The sequence below is a fragment of the Anas acuta genome, chromosome 5 (assembly GCF_963932015.1).
Source record: "Anas acuta chromosome 5, bAnaAcu1.1, whole genome shotgun sequence".
Lineage (NCBI taxonomy): Eukaryota > Metazoa > Chordata > Aves > Anseriformes > Anatidae > Anas > Anas acuta.
In genome coordinates, this window is record NC_088983.1 from 30151410 (window position 1) to 30167472 (window position 16063).

The following is a 16063-nucleotide window of genomic DNA, read 5'->3' on the forward strand; positions in this document are numbered from 1 at the left end:
CAGGGGGCAGGCGGAGGTGTGCAAGGACCACAAGGCAGCAGGTCCAACGTGCCCAAATCACACCTCAGGCTCCTTGCAGCCTGCTCTGGCCCGATGGCCTGGCACGGGGTGGGTGCCCACCCGCATCCCCTGGCCGGGGGCTGCCTGCTGGGAAGGCTTTGGTGCACGCAGCCCAGCCAGGGGATGGCTGGGTGTGAGCCTTGGGGCGACAGGGCAGGTTGTGGAGTGGGCAGCACCGGCACGACCCTCTGCCCCCTCCGCTCAGGTGCTGCCAAAGCCTCGTCACGGGGAAGTGCAGAGCTTTATTTTGATTTTTTTTTTTTGTTATCCCCCCCTCCCGTGGGAACCTTCTCATTAAGCCCTTGGCACAAACCCCTGCTTTCACTCCGCTTTTCTCCGCTCGCTTCCCACGCACTCTTCAGCGAGCGCTGAAATCCCCGTCCCCGCACGCAGACGTCCCGGCAGCGCCGTAACCTCCCGCACCCACGCAGCCGCGCGCTGCCGCCGCCGCCGCGCGCCGTCACTTCCACCGGGGCCGGGTGGGTGTGCGGCGCTGCTGACTCACGGCAGGGCCGGGCCCGGCACCTCACGGCACCGGCTGGGTGCTGAGCAGCGCCGGGGAGCTTTGCCCTTTCCCATCCAGCCACGGGGGAGCGAGGAGGTTGGCCAAAGGCTTGGCTCAACCAAGGTGGTGCAGGTGGCCCTTGATTCCAAGCCAGGGGCCCCGTCGCTTTCTGCCTCACTGTGTTGGAGATGTGAGTCCCAGCCTCATCTTCTCCAGCCCTTCTCCTGGTGTATGACCTACCCTGGGCATCCCAAACCCCTGGCCTAGCTGAGCCTTGCCACCCCAAACCCCATGGTCTCCAAGCGCAGCCCAGCGTGTCTGCCCTGCCCTGTGGCCATGCTCTACTTGGGCCACAGGGCAGGGAGATGCCCCTGTGGCTCTGCCATGGTGCTGGCCATGCCCCTCTGGGCACTGCAGGGACCACTGCGTCCCCCGGGCTGGCACACTTCTGTCTGCTTCTCAGGGCTCAGCGCTGGGAGCGGAGAGGCTCCAGCTCCTGATTCTGGCAGCGTGGGGACACAGCAGCCCCTCTCCAACCTCCTGGTCCCCATCCCTGGACCACCTCTCCCACCCGGCCACGGCTCTGCCAAACCAACCCAAATTTCTGCGGGAGGTGCCAGCACAGGGCTCCCCAGCAAAGGTGGCTTTTGCTGCCAAATTGCAGTTTTCAGTTCCCAGCTGCTTCGTCTCTTGCGCTGCTTGGAAAAGGGTCATTATACGCCTTTCTTCTCGCCTCCTCCTTTATTTTGTCGATGGGGAGAAGATGGGTATTTCTTATTCTCCCTTTGCACTGAAAGGGGAGAACCTTTTCTTTTCTTTTCCCTCGCTTCAGCCTTTTATACAAATTAATCTTTGGGCGGAGGCCAAGCCTGGGGAAATTTCATGTAAAATGATGAAATTTTCAGAGCCTAATGGGGGTAATTACAGGGGGTTAGAAAGCAAACTATTTTGCAACTTTAACAAGAGCAGGCTGTGACCTGGCACTTGTTACAGCTAATAAAAATGTTAATGAAGCGGCAGCAACGAGGCGGCTCTCCTGTTCCTCCCATCTCCTTCCTTCTCCTTCAGGCATCTCGAATCTCTGCCGTTGTCCCTAGGGGCGACAAGGAAGGGGGACCCCAGGACAGGGGACCGGAGCACCATGCCCCTGCCCCAGGAGGTGGCTGAGAGGGGACAGGGTCCCTGCCCTTATCCGCCAGCCAGGTGGAAGTGGAGCCAGGCGGCACGGCGCGGTGTTTGCCTTCCTGTGCAAACAGAGCAGGACAGAACCAGTCGGGCAGCAGAGCGGGCTCAGCGCTGCTCTGCCTGCACCCTGGGGACCTGCACGGCCCCAAAAGCGTGGGGAGACAAGCAGCAGCCACGAGCTGTGGGGCAGATGAGCGCTGCCTCTCCTGGGGAGGCTGGCATGTGAATAATTGGGCTGGCAGTGGCCGAACGCCCTGGCGTGTATTTTAATTACCGGGAGAGCATCCGTCATGGGCTGCTCCTGCAGCGCAGATGCAGGGCGCCGCGTTTGCTCTAGGCTCGGAGGAGATTTCCGTCGTGGCTGGCGCTGTTTGCCGTGGGCATAGCCTGCCTGTTTGCTTTGCCTGAGTGGCGCGGAGAGACCAGCCCTTGGGGATGCGTGCTGCCGTGCCACACCAGTGCAAAGAGACAGCCAGTCCCCGGGCACAGGTCAGCCCAGGTGGTGGCTCCCCAAGAAGGCACGTTGGGGATTTCGGCGTGGCTGAAGCCCTCTGGGATCTGGGTGGTGAGCTTGGGAGACCCCAGCATGGAGAGCACTGTCTGCAGCACGAGCCCATGGCACAAAGGTTTTTCCCAATTTGGGTGCAGCTCCAGGGCAGTCGCAGGCACTGGGGGCTGTGGGCAGTGGGGTGCTGCACCGCATCCCTCTGGCCCTGGTGCGGTGCAAGCTCCAGTTGGAGGAGTTCCTTGCCTCTCCTCTCCCAGGCAGCAAATGTTGTTAAAAGGACAAAAGAAACACAACCAGAACCATGAATTATAATCAATGTGAAATGCTGCAGACAGTGGCGTGGCTGGAGAGATGCAAGCCGGGGGGGCCACGGCGCCGTTCCCACAGCCTGGGGCTGGCCGAGCCGGGGGCACCAGGACTGCCCCGCCACAGCCCCCATCTCCTCTCCTCCACCTGGACGGGACCGGGCACCTCTTCCCTGCTGAGCCTTGAGCAAATAAGCGCTGCCATGAAGCTGATGGAGCCTCACTGTCACTCAGCCACTCTGCAGCCCCATGCGTGCCCTCTGCTCGGGGCTGTACCCCATTTTAATGCCCCTTTGGCTCAATGTAAACATGATGCAAAGGAGGATGAGAAGAGAGAGCAGCAGTTGTGCACGGGGCCACCCAAATCCCTGCCTGCTCCTGGCCGACCTCTCTGGCCTCACCCCGGGCATCCTCAGTGCTGCTGCAGCTCCCTGCCTGGGGACGATGCTCAGTGCCGTGGGGATGATGCTGGGCACCGTGCTGGCAGTGCCGGCACAGGACCTGGCACAGCGAGGTGGCTGCCAAGCAGCGGGGCCAGCGGGAGAGGTGGCAGGTGGGGGCTGAAGGTCGCGCCGCAGACTTTGCCCGCGCTGGCAGCAGCTGCTCGGCAGGTGGCACGGCGCTGAGGCTCCGCTGCCCCCGCAGCAGCAGCCACAGGGCGAAAGGGGCCCTGCAGCGGTGCCCCAGGAGGCCTCGCAGTGCGTTTTGGCAGTGCTGCCCCCCTGAATCCCACATTCGGTCCTTCCAGCAGCACCAAACCAAAAGCTGGTTGGTGCTGGGATCCTCCCCTGCTGCCGGCTGCAGCCGGACCTCTCCCCCTCCTTCCACCGGCGCTGACGGCAGCGCTGTGCCCTACTCCCGGGCGGTGCCGTCCCTTGTTTGAGTTGCCATTAACTAAAGGGATGGGTAATTGCTCCAGCTCCTAGCCTGACACGAAGGACCTGGTTGCGGCTCAGCCCCACACCAGGGGCAGGGGGTACGGGGCTGGGCAGCGACGCAGCGGCCGCGCAGCAAGCAGCAGTCTCTGGAGCACAGCTTTCGTGGTTTGGGAGTCAGGTTGCGATCAATTAGCAAATGCTCACTCCAGCCCCGCTGGCCTGACTCAGCAGGTCCCGCCGCCCCACCGGACGGCAGAGCCAGGCACCGTGGTGGTGCCTGGGTGCCAACAGCTCCCTGACCCCCTGGATGGGACGCTGAGCCTTCAAGTCGTGACCAGGAGGGACAGGCTGAGGGCAGCTCACCGCAGCACCTGCCCCTGCTCTCCCTTTTATCCCCCCCCCCAAAGCCTGTTGAACCCTGTCCTCCCCCTGCCGCTCCCCGAGCCCTTCAGGGCTGCCCCCGGGCCATGTATTTTTCATGAGCGCTGGAAGGCGTTGGCGGTCGATGGCTGGGAAAAGCGGCGCTGCAAGAAGATGCTGCCCTTGGGCAGGCGCAGCCGCTGCCCTTCCTGCCCGCCCAAAGTGCTCCTGGACGCCGAGCCGGGCCCCAGGCTCTCTCCGCGTACCGAAGAAAAGCTCTCCGCGTCCTGGCGCTCGCGTAATCTGTGGTACGCGGCGCCGTAATGAACAGTGACCTCTATTAGGCATGCTATTAGCCCCATCAGGAGTTCCTGCAGTACATCCTCGGGTTCGCTGGTGGGTAGGAAGGCGGCCAGGTTCTGCCGAGTAGCCGTGCAATTAGGGATGGGCTGATGGCCGGAGGCAGCAGGGGTTCAGGAGGGGGCTACACTTGCTGCTGGTGAGGGTGGGTATGGGACAAGCTGCTCCATCCCTCACAGTGCTGGAAACACAACAAATTTGGTTTCCTTCACCACCACCAGTGAGATCAGCCTGGTGCAGCAGGAAAAGGCCCAGTGCCTGCCCAGGAGGGAGGCAGAAGCCCTGGCCTCGAGCTGGGGAGGAGCGGGGACAAGGAGGGACCTGGGCACGGGGAGAGAAGGTGGGAAATGAGCCGGCCATCCCGCCCCTGCGAGGCACAGCTGCCCGCGGGGAGTGCACTCGGTAATGCGAGTGCTTAGGAGAAAGGTTTCTAATAGCCAGCGAGCACCGCGGGTTTATTAAGAACAGGTTGTGCCAAACCCCTCTAATAGCCTCCTTAAACGTAATCACTGATGAAGGAGATAAGGGAGCAGAGGGCAGAGCGGCTCTGCGCCTTGCAGCGATGCCACGGTGCACGCATTAAGAACTTGGCCCCTGCCCAAGTGGATGGAGATGCCGCTGTTCAGCCTGGCGGCCAGCAGCCCCCACCTGCAGCCCCCTACCCATGCGGGGCTGGGGGGACACTGGCTGCCAGGGGGATTTGGTGGTGGCACCCAGGGCACAGTCCCTTGGTCCCACAGCCCTGGCTCATGGGACATCCCAGATGCCCTGGGACGTCCCAGATGGGGCCATGCCACTGTGCCCCCTCCCTGCCACCTCCCTGGGCCACAGGTGGGGACAGCACCAGCAGGCACCTGATTTCCCCCCAAACATCACGAATGGAGCCTCCAGCACCGCGTTTCACAGGGTGGGAGGATTCCCACTCGTCTGGGGATGGGGACGCTGGAGAAGGCTGCCCGGGCAGTGGCTCTGCTCCACGCCAGCCACGGGCCCCATCGGAGAGCTCCCGGCAGCTCCCGCGGATGCCAGCAGCCGCGCCACCGCTTGCCAGCGGGCCCTGGGGCTGCTGGTGTACCATCGGCACCCGTTGCCGCCTGACACCGTCCCCCTCCCGTCCCCACGCTCGCAGCCTGAATTCCCAAAGGCGCTTTAAAAACAGCGTCTGGCTGCCGAGCAGCTGCCAGCTTCGCCTGGATGTGTGAGCCTCCAGCATCTTTTTGAGATCGGGCCATTTCGTCACCCAAGCGTGAGTTTGCAGTGCCTGCCACTCCCTTCCCCGTGTCCCCCTGAGCACTGGGGAGGGTACGGGGGGGCCACGGGCATTCCCCACCCCCCCAGACATCCCTGGGGGGAGCAGCAGCGTGGGGCTGGGGCGCAGGCAGCAGGATTGTGCACTTTGGGGCTGCGTCATACAGCAGAGGCAGGAGCTGGCGGACGGATTGAAGCAGCGCGAGGATTTGCCTTTCTCATTTCTCTCTCCTCCGCTCCACCGATGGGCTCACGATGCCATCCCAAGGAGGCACTTTCAGGCACTGATGTGCATGTGCTGGGGCAGTGCCAGTGCTTAATTGGGCTCTGGTACGTCTTGCCTTCGTTAGAGGCAGCCTGATCGCAAAGGGAGAGGAAAGGCAGAGCAACCCCTTCAGCCCAGATGGACGGGGTTCTGCCCCCTTGGGGCTTTGGGGCCAGCCTTCACCTCCTTGGAAGAAAGCCCCCAGACAGGCAGGGGATGGGGTGGGATATGGGAAAGGATATAGGGTGGGATAGGCAATGGGATAGGGGGTAGGGATGGAATGGGATGGCTAAAGTGACCCCCTGAGGAGTATCTAAACAGGGTGTTTCTGGTCCTGTTTGCAATATTTTGGGGTTTCAAGCGTGAGTGAGCCCATGATCCCTCCCACCCCAACCTACTGGGTGGCACAGAGGGAGCGGAGGGGGCTGGCTCAGCCCTCCTGGGCTCCAGGGAGCCCCAGCAGCCAGGGGGTGCTGGCAGGGTCCCCACGCATGGCTCCAGCCCAGCAGCTCCCAAGCCAGGAGCTGGCAAAGTGCTGCTGCAGGGGGAGCCCAGCAAAAGGCTCCTCTCCCCCCTTTCCCTCCACCCTCATCGTTGCACATCCTGGGGCTGCCACAGGCCCCGTCCCACCCTGGGGAGCTTCTCCCTGTGTGACTCAGCTGCAGCTGCCTCCCCCGACGGAGTCCCCCTCCGCGGCTGAGTGTCACCCGCTGACGCAAATCCTCCCACCCCCAGCGCCGGCGCAGGATTTGGATGGGATTTACGGAGGGAGCCGGGAGGGATCGGACGCCCCCAGCCCCAGCAGCCAGGAAGGTGCAGGGAGCAACTGGCCCCGACAGCAGGGGAGAGGTCCACGGCCTCCTGCAGGAGCCTTGCCCAGCAGCACAGCTCCAGCACCGTGCGCATCCCTGCCCAGACGTGCTCCCATCTCCCTCGTACCCACCCTCCTGATGGCAACACCCCACATCCCACTGTTGTCCTGCCACCTCGGGAATCAAACCCATGGCAGCAGCCCCACAGGTCCTCCAGGGACCGTTGTGGGGCTCTGGGAAAGCCCTGCTCTGAATTTAGCCCTTCCCGGTGGCTTCCCATGGGACAGCCGAGGGGGATGTGTGGTCTGGGGGGGGGTGAGGGTGGGAATGGGGCTGGAGTGCTGCTGGGTGCTGTGCCCTTGCCAGCACCCCTGGGAGGGCAGGACCAGGGACCAGTGTGAAGGGCTGAGGTGAACTGGGAGCACTGGGATGCACCGGGAGCATGAGGAACCCACAGAGCAGCAGGAGGCGCTGGGACCACCAGGAGCATTTGGAGCTCTGGGAGTACTGGGATGCTCTAAGGAGCAGCAGGACGCACTGGGAGCACTGGGAGCACTGGGAGCACTGGGATCCCCGGCAGCGCCGGGAGCAGCGGGATGCGCCTGGGGCACCGGGCGCGGTCTGAAGGCTCCTCCTGGTGGCTCCCGCGGAGAACAACCGGGCACCGGCGGCGGGACGCCCAGCGGAGACACCGAGTGGGCTCCGCCGGACCCTCCGTGTCCCCGGCCCGGCAGGACCCTGCTCCTCCGCGGGAGGCTGGAATTGGGGGGCGGCGGCACCCGGGGAGCCCCAGAGATGCTGCCACAGCGCCTGCCCCCCGGGGTCCCCCTGTTAGGAAGCAGGAGCGGTGCGGGCACAGCTGGCAGCAAGGGGGAGAGGAGGGGATGGGGCCGTTTCGGGGGCTGGGACCCCAAAAGATGCCAGATGGATGCAGGCTGTCGTGGGAGGGGGGCTCCCAGCCGGCAGAGGTGCCCCCACCACGCTGTAGGCACCGGTTGGAGCTAGGCAAGGGAAAATCGATCCCTGGCTGCACGGAGAGGTAGCGGCGCGCCGCTTTTTATAGCAAGCTGTCCCATTTGCATCCTTCCTCAGCCCTGACCCAGAGAGACCGACCTCTGGCTAAATTAGCTGCCTCGTCCCGGGGGAAGCGGGCTTTAAAAAGCAGCAGCCAAAAACGAGGAGGTGAGGCTGGCCGTGCTGGAATATTCCACCGCTGCCTGCGCTGTCCCGGCACACGTTCCTGGCACGGAGACCCCCCCTGCCCTGGTATTGTCACCGGGAGGGGGGCAACAGCGGGGAGCAGGGAGCTGCGGGGAGCAGGAGCAGCCCTGTGGGGAGCGGGGATCCCCGCAGGGATGGAGGGGGCTGGCTTTTCCCCCTCCCACCCCGGATTACAGAGGCGCTGAGGCGGGGGAGCAGAGCACGGCGGCATATCTAGGTCAGCGGTGTGAGCGGCTAAATGAGCTCCCTCATTAGCTGCTGCTGCCTCCGTGCTGCACCTACGTGGGGCCAAGGCGTGGAAATCGGATGAGGAGGGGGCGAGGAAGACAGGCAGGCCTGTTATCACAAGGAGATTGGGGCAAAAAACATGGGGGTAACGCCAGGGGGAGTGCAGGAGGGACGGGTGGTGGGACCCCAGGTGTGCTGCATCAGCCTGACGGCTGGAGAGGAGGGGTGCTGGCGTGGGGCTGCCCTGATAAGAGCAGGACGGGGGCAGCTGCAGCTTTTCTTTCATTCAGAGCTGGGCAGCCTCTGGCTCTTTGCTGGGGCTGCAGGGCCAGGTAAGTGCTGAACCCCAGTTTGTGGCCCTGGGCTGGCCTAAGCCCCGCTGTGGGGTCACTGCGGTCAGAAGGATGCTGCCCTGCTTGGGGGCACGCTGCCTGCATCCCTGCGGGGCCCAGCACCATGCAGGAGCCCTCCCAGCTCCCTGCAGTGTCACTTTGTCCCTGTGCTGGTGGCACGGGCTGCTGCTGGTGGCCCTGATAAATTTTGGAGCTGGCGGTGGCCGTGCTGTGCTCCACGGTTCGTGAGCAGCTGCGGTAGCAGGATGCTGGGGTGAGCCTCCGGCAGCAGCAGGCTGCAACTGTGTGGCCATGGGTGTGTAATTGGTGTCACCGTGAGCAGCTGAGCCCGGTGCTTTTAGGATGTGAGTAATTACACCAGCCTAATTTTGAAAATCAGGCTCTTAACCTCTTGCCAGGCTCATTTGCAGGACAGCCATCTCGCGGTCGGAGCTGCTGTGCCAAATTCCAGGCAGCTGGCAGCTTTCGTGCCACACTGCCCGCTTGTCCCCAGCCCTGAGGCCACCAGAAATGGACAGAGCACATCTGTCCCAGCTGAGGGGTCCCCTTGCTGTGGCAGTGCCCTGTGCAGGAGGGGAGCTGCCTCCAAAGAGGTGCTGGAGGGCACTGGCACCCCAGGAAGAGCTCTGGGTGCATGGGCAAAGGGAAGCAAATGGAGTGGGTCAGCTTCCTTCCCCCCCATCCTCTGTGTTTATTTTCTGTGTATTTTCAGTATCTTGGAAGTGGGGTGAGGAGAGAGAACTCTGAGAAACTACGTGAGCTTTCCTGGGCTGCAGCTCCAGGTGTGTTTGAATGCCCGACCAGCTGTATGTGGGCTCTACCAGGCTCTTCTGAAAGACTCCCTTGCTTTTAGGGCAGTTTTCTGCCAGTGAGAAGTGGTTTTGATGGCTGGGGGGAGGTCAGGCATGGCCGTGGTCTTCATCAGCAGTTACAGCAGGCTGCTTCAGTCCCTGGGAACTCTTCCTCCTGCGTGGAAGTGGGCAGGTGGAGGCGTGCAAGGAGAGCACATCTCATCCCCCTGCCCCAGGCTGAGCTCTCCATGTGGGACTTGACCAGCAGGACCCAGGGGCTGCCCGGGCTGAAGGAGAGCTGTGACCCCTCTGCAGGCTCTGCCAACAGCACGGGGCTGTGCACCGGCTGCCGCATGCCTGAGCTTCGATTCAGGCTGCTGTCACCCAGGCGCAACAGGGGCTGGCGAGGAGGGGGCTGTGTCATTTGCAGACGCCCCCCCTCCCACTGCCCTGCTGCACAGGGATAAGACACACCAGTGGCCTCTCCTCCCCAGCAGGACCACAGGGAGGGGGCAAGCTGGAGAGCAGCCAGCCCGGGGACAGCCCATGGCATGCGAGCAGCATTGATATAATATATTTTCTTGGCTTGCCTGAGCGTCTGTTTGTTTGTGTGGGTTTATCTCAACAGCAGCCGTGGCAGTTTGGCACGCAATATGGTAGCTGCTGACATGTGCAGCTTCTCCGAGTGGAGCTCCGAGATGTAGCTGCCCACACAGGCAGCGGGACGGGACGGGTGAGTGGCTCTGGGCTGGTGCTCGTGCCCATCCTCACCTTCCTCCTCCCTGCTAACCCGTGGTGGCTCGCAGCAGCCTCGCCTGGTGGGCCTTCCAGGTGGCTCCTGCTCCAAGAGGTGCCCATGGCAGTGGTTTGGGTAGCGGTGCCGTGCTCGCTGGCACCTGGCTGCATTTTGCAGATCCCTCTGTTTCGTGCCACCCCATGGGTGGTGGGATGGGAGGCAGCTTGCTTCGGGCTCCCCAGCCCCGGTGCTCTGCCTGCTGGACCCCTGCACCCCAGTGCAGAGATGCTGCTCAGCGCCGTGGCAGTGCGTGTCTCAGGCTGAGCTCTGCCGCCTTTGCTGCCAAAGCTTTTTTTTTTTTTTTTCCCTTTCTCAGCTCTTCCCTTCAGAGACTTGTTTATGGCCGTCAGGATCTGACAGGCTCTTGGCACCTCTCCCACCCCCCAGCAGATGACATGGCAGCAGAGCCTCCCGCCCTCGCCCGCTCCTCCTTGCCCTGCCGCTGTGGTTTGGGACCTGTTGGGACGGCTGCCTCTGCAGGGAAATCGAGCTGGAGACTTCTAGAGCCAGAAAAGACCTGGCACCGGGTTGACAGCAGCAGAAGCCAAAAGGCTCAGATGGTTTTAAATGTCAGGGAGAGGTGTGAATGCATCTCAGAGACAGCATGTCCAGGAGCGATGGCATTTTGCAGACAGCCTGAACTCCGGAGCCAGCATCCCAGATCTCAGAGCCGTGACTTTGCCCTGTCCTGTGGCAGGGCAGTGCTGTGCCTGCAGCAGGGGGGGGTGTGGGCGTCCCTGGCCCCCCGGTGCTGCCGGGGGCAGAGCTCTCCATGGGCTGATGTGCAAGCACCCGGCGTCTCCTGCTGCTTGTCTGACCTTTCTCGTTAGGCAGGGATCTGTCCTGACACTCGGAGGCGGCGGTCATCTTCTTCCTTTTGTCACTGCATGTTTGCCTGCTTTCCTCTGCCACCCCCCAAAAAGAGTTTGAAGTCTCCAGGAGTCAGCAAGTTCTCGGTGCCAGCCATCTGTCCCATTTCCCCTAGCAACCATTTGTCCTTTTCTTCTTCATTAGGTAGCTAAAGCAGATCCCGACTGTCAGACCCTCTCTCGGCTCCCTTTTCTCCTGTGTTCGGCTCTCTGGATCACTGCTCCTGCTTGTCACTGTCACACGGGCTCCTCACCTAGAGGCATGATGCCATCCCACGCGGGGACGTGTCCCGCTCGTGTTGTGACAGCTCTGCGTTTGCTCACGTTCTGGGCGGGCGCTGGTGTCTCCGCCTGCGTGCTGGCTATTTCTTTACAGCCTGATCTTTTCCAGCTCCCTCATCCTGATCCACACGCTGCTCCCTCAGCCTGCATCATGTTTCCAGGGCTGCGCAGGGACCGGGGGCTGGCACTGCTCGTGTCCCTGCAGCATGTCTGGGCCCTGGCTTGCCTGCTGCTGCCGCAGGGCAAAGATGAGACATTAATTTCTAGGGACGTGGCTTTGGAGAGGCAGAACCAGAGCTGTGCCATGCGTTAATCTGATGGCTGCTGGTTTAGCAGATGATGTGGGTGTTTGAATTGGCAGTTTCCAGGACAGAAGGGCTCAAATCACAGCAGCCAGGGTGCATGCACACAGCTGGGGCTCAGGGTGCTTGCAGCTCCCCAGCTCCTCTGCCCTGTTCCAGGTGCAGCCGAGCAATCGGGGTGTCTGGCACTGCCTGCTCAGGCTCCCCATCCTCGTGCTGCCTCTGCTTCACAGCCCAAGCAGGCGGGGGAAGCTGGCACCCCACAGATGCTGCACATTTGCTTAAAAGCCTGCCGCCTCACCCCGGCTGCTTGCTGTCTCTCTGCTGCTCCCCCGTGCTGTGGTTCGGTGCCCGAAGAAGGAACAGCTGGGGATTTGCAGCTCTTCTCCCATCAGAAATTGATTCTGGGCAGTGAGGGCAGCTCCTGGAAGCCACCTGGATGCAGTGCTTTGGTTGGGCCATCTTGCCCCTCTGGGGTTGTGGGTGAGGCTGGTGGTGTACCACCAAACCCCAAATTCCTCCTGGAGAAGAGACCCCCAGAGGCAGGCTGCCCTCCTCAAAGCCAAGGCCATCTCAGGCACTCCAGGCACCTCTGCTGCTGCTGGAAGCGCTGAGCAACCTGTGTTTGAGGGAGTCTGGGTGTGCTGTGTGTACAAGTGGAAGCTGCTGCCTGCAAGGGAAAATTGGGAATTTTTCCACGGGGGAATTATTCTGGGATATTTCTGGGTGAGGTTCTCGCTGGGGAGCACTCTCCAGGCGAGAGCAGAGATTTCCCCTCCATCAGGTCGGAGCTGGGCTGAAGCCAAGTGTGTTAGAAAGGTCTTTGAGGTTCTGGAGAACTGAGGGATGGCCCCGCAGCCTGGTGTGAGGAGTGGGAAAGGAGCCAGGAGCAGAGCCAGAGAGGAATCCCTGATGTGAAAGCTCTCTGTTCAGTACAACTGCCTAACTCCTGCTAATGATCACCTCCAGAAACCAGCACAGATTCCCAATCTAGCAGAGACAGGAGAGCATTTGGCCTAATGAAATTATCCAAGTGCCCTGGCTCCAGCTGCTGTTTTTTAATTGCATCTGACTGATGTCCAGGCGAGGCAACTGGGGAGCAGCGGCATCCTCTGGGCAGTGCCCACATCCGACAGCGGTGCTCGCAGCCCCCTTGCTTCCTGGGAGGCTGCAGGAGCTGCGTGGTGAGGATGTGGCAGGCTCAGTGCTCTCTTACGACCGCTTTTCTCTGTCGCTGACAGGCACAACACAGCTGAACCGCAAACTTTCCTTTCCTGCCGCAGCGATGATTGCCACTGCAGGAGCTTTGCGAGCCACCAGCAGTAGGGAAGGAGCTCGTTCTTGGTCAGCCCGTGGGGCGAGCTCCCGTGGTTTGGCACCGTGGCTGCAGCTCCTCTGCAGGGAAGCTGTGCTCATGCCACCTGACTGAGTCCCGCAGGGCCCTGGGAAAAGGCCAGCTCTCCTGCTTGTGGGGGTGAATGCATCCCACGTCCCTTAAAGCTCCTGTTAAAAATCCTGATTCATTTCTGGGCTGGAGCTCTCCTTCCGAGTGAGGTTTTAGCGAGGAGGATGGAGCCAAGGGCATTTGAGAGGTGGGCGGCGGGGAGGAATTAGAGCACACAGGAATTAGGGGGGGGGTCGAGCAGACGAAAGCAGCATTTGTTGCACCCGAATTAGGCAGCACCGTGCTGAAGCCAGGCCCTCTGCTGGGCTGCCAGCACTGTAAGCGCAGCACCTCGAGTCAGGCCCCCAGGATGAGGAGCTCGTGGGCTTGCATTTTGTCCCCTCTCAGCCTCTAGGGTTCATTTCTGCTTCCTTTTCCTGCAAAGCCACGGGGCTTTACAATCTGAGGCAAGCTTGGATTGCACAGGGAGAGGAAAAAAAAAAAAAGGAGAAAAAAAGGAAAAAGAAAGCTTGCTGAGATTGAGGGGTTCCTCCAGGAGGGAGGCGGATGGCCAACGTATCAACAGCCCCCAGCACTGCTCTGGCTACCCACCAGCTCCTCTCTGATGGAGAGGCCACCTGCAACTGATGGCCAGGAAAAGGCCCTGAGCATTGCTAACCAGCCTCAGCAGCAGGGAGAGCTCCAGTGAAACGTTATTTAATGTTCCTCTTCAGTGGAGACGGCTATTTACCAGTGAGAAATTTCTGGGCTGAGGAGTCACAGCTTGGGTAATGCTGGATAATGTCCTTGGGAGGGGGAAGCGCTGGCGGGATTTATAGCAAGTCTTTGAGGCTTGGCTTCCATAGTTAGATCTGGCACAGATTTAGAAAAGCAGCTGGAGGATGAGTTTGTGCTTGGAATCATTAGCAGCGAGGGTTGCGCTGAATTACCAAGCGCAACCCTGGGGAGGGGGGAAACTGTTTCGAGGCTTTTTGTCTAAGCTGGTACAAAAACTGTGTGTGCACACGTGGATTTACCCTGCCGAAAGTGAGCCCAGAGCACGGAAGGCGTGTGGTGCCCTGGCTCCCTGGGTGGAGGGCGGCTTGCAGGAAGGATGGATCCTGCACAGCAGAGCCGGGTGCCTGCTGGCAGTGCACTGCCCAGCTTGTCCCACTGGGACCTGGCTGCAGCCCCGCAGCTCGGTGATGCTCTGCCTCTTCAGGTGCCTGGCAGATGCTGCTGGGAGTGAAGAGGTCCAGGTGTGCCCTGCCTGATTTGGGGATTCAGCTCCAGAGCAGCCTGTAAGCCCTGGCGTGTCCCTCTAGGAGCCTGGCTTTGTGCTCCCAACACCTGCAGAATATTTGTCCCCAGGTTAGAGTGGCTGAGGCTGGGGAGCTCTGATCTCCAAAATTGCAGGAAGGAACTTGTTTCAGGGACTCGAGCACACAGCATGGGACAGGAACAGATCTAGATGCTGGGCTACTCCAGGCTGGAGCAACCCTAGCCTTCTGAAAAGCATGAATGGGGACAAGACAGCGCTTGCACTGAATGAGTTTGTGGTTTTCTCCCCACTGGGACCCAATCATCTCTCCTGGGATGTGGTGGCTGTGTGTGTTGGGACTGGGGCTGTTTCTGTGACCACCGAGGCAGAGCAGGTTTCCAGGGAGCTCTGGCTGTGGCTAGTGATAGACCTGGTGGCCAGTCTGTGGGGAGCTTCTCCTGAACTGGGTAGAATCAGCCTGAAGGCACTGGTTTCGAAACGCTTGGGTAGTAGGAGCTGATGGCTCAGGCTGATTGCAGGCAGGAGCTGACGCTGGGTGGTGAAGGAGAGCTGGCAGGCTGGGGGGGCATGGCTATGGCAGTGCTGAAATGATGGAAATGGGGGCCAGGCAACCCTAGTGGCTCATTATTTATTTATTTTTTTTTTTAAAGTTCTCCAATTCTGGTTGTTTCTGGCATTGGCAACAGTGCAGTGTTTCTCTGATTTACAGGTACTCTCCTGTGGGAGCTTGGTAGCAAGAGACCTGGAATGAGAGATGGCAGGTGAGGTGTGGGGGGAATACTGGGGCAACGTTATCCCTCATCTGCTGCCGACTGCCTGTCCTAGCAGCCTTCCCTTTGAATTTAGCTGTGCAAAACTGTGCCCAGCACTGTGGTCCTCCACAGGGGCTGGGTGCTGGCTTCTCTCTGCATGCCGCTCAGGCACCACGGAGCAGCTGGAGATGGCTTGCTTTCCTAGCACATGTGGTGGAAAAAGCTTTGGGACAATCATCTGGTGGTAGGACCCCAAAAACTGACCTCAAAAGTGATCTCGAGGCAGTTTTAACCTGCAGGGAAGTGGAGGTGAGCCTGGCACAAAGCCAGGTGATGGGGCTTACCCCGGTTTGGGCTTAAGCAGGAGGCAGAAGGCGCCTGGGTGTTTGAAGCCTGGTGTCAAGGAGGCTGCTGTGCTCTTGGAAGATCCCATGTAGGATTTCTGTTAATGTGGTGTGTGTTTTGTTTTGTTTTGTTTTGTTTTTTCCTCCCCCCTATGATATTACCGTAAATCTTATGGAGGAGTTCAGGGAAACGGGTAGGGCTGTGACCAAGGAGAGGGGTTCATTAGCACAGAGTAATGAGCTGTCTGGCTCTGTGAGGCAAGCAGGAGCCTGATTTAAGAGCAGTTCAATTGGATGTGCTGTGCTTGGGGGTGGTGGTAACTAAAACAAACTGAATAATAATAATAATAATAAAACAGCTTCCCATGTAGGCAGCTATTTTTAGAAGCTGGTGGCTCCTGGGTTTGTATACTTCAGAGCCTTGATACTTTTCCAAATTTCCCGTGGAGGATCTTGTTTTGCTTTAAGGCTTAGGATGATGTGATCCTTAACCCCAGCATCCCGCTGGCTTTCCACAGGACCCTCAGATCAGCAGAGCTGCTGGTTCTCCTCTGATCACATCCTTCCTGTGCACTGCTGGCATGTCACAGAGCTTGCCAGAGCCCAGCCAAGGTTGGCTGCAGTGGTCTGGACTCCTTGCTTGTCCTGGATGTCTGACATCGGCGATCCGGGGACGTGGTGACAGACCAGCTCTGTGCCATCTTTTATCCCTGGGTTATTTTTCAGCTGAGCGTGACCCCACAAAGTGGGGTACAGTCCAAGCGTGAGTAAGGGGCAGCAGTTTACTAAGCCAGAGTTGCTGCTAAAGGCTTTCTTGAGAAACCAGCAGTTGTGTCGGTGGAGTTGACTTCCTGATGAAGAGGCAATCAAGCAGCCCGTGTAAGTGAGCCCTAATAGGCATGTGTCTGAGCTATCCATGATGATGACCCAGATGATGTATGTTATCTTTGATGTTGTAACTCTGCTCTCCTAT

General features: G+C 60.4%; 1 protein-coding gene across 11 annotated transcripts in view; it reads left to right on the forward strand.

Annotated features, from left to right (window-relative positions):
• The first annotated feature begins 8214 nt into the window (after positions 1-8214).
• The window catches only part of DAGLA (diacylglycerol lipase alpha), a 78095-nt gene continuing 70246 nt past the window's right edge, over positions 8215-16063 (forward strand). For 7 of the 11 annotated variants that reach the window (XR_011097496.1, XR_011097495.1, XR_011097497.1 and 4 more), the window contains exons 1-3: positions 8242-8267; positions 14704-14755; positions 15609-15969. The gene's annotated coding sequence lies outside the window, so the exon portion shown is untranslated. Of the gene's footprint in view, positions 8268-14703; positions 14756-15608; positions 15970-16063 lie in introns of all 11 variants that reach the window. The other 4 variants (XM_068685470.1, XM_068685471.1, XM_068685476.1 and 1 more) reach the window with 4 other exon arrangements.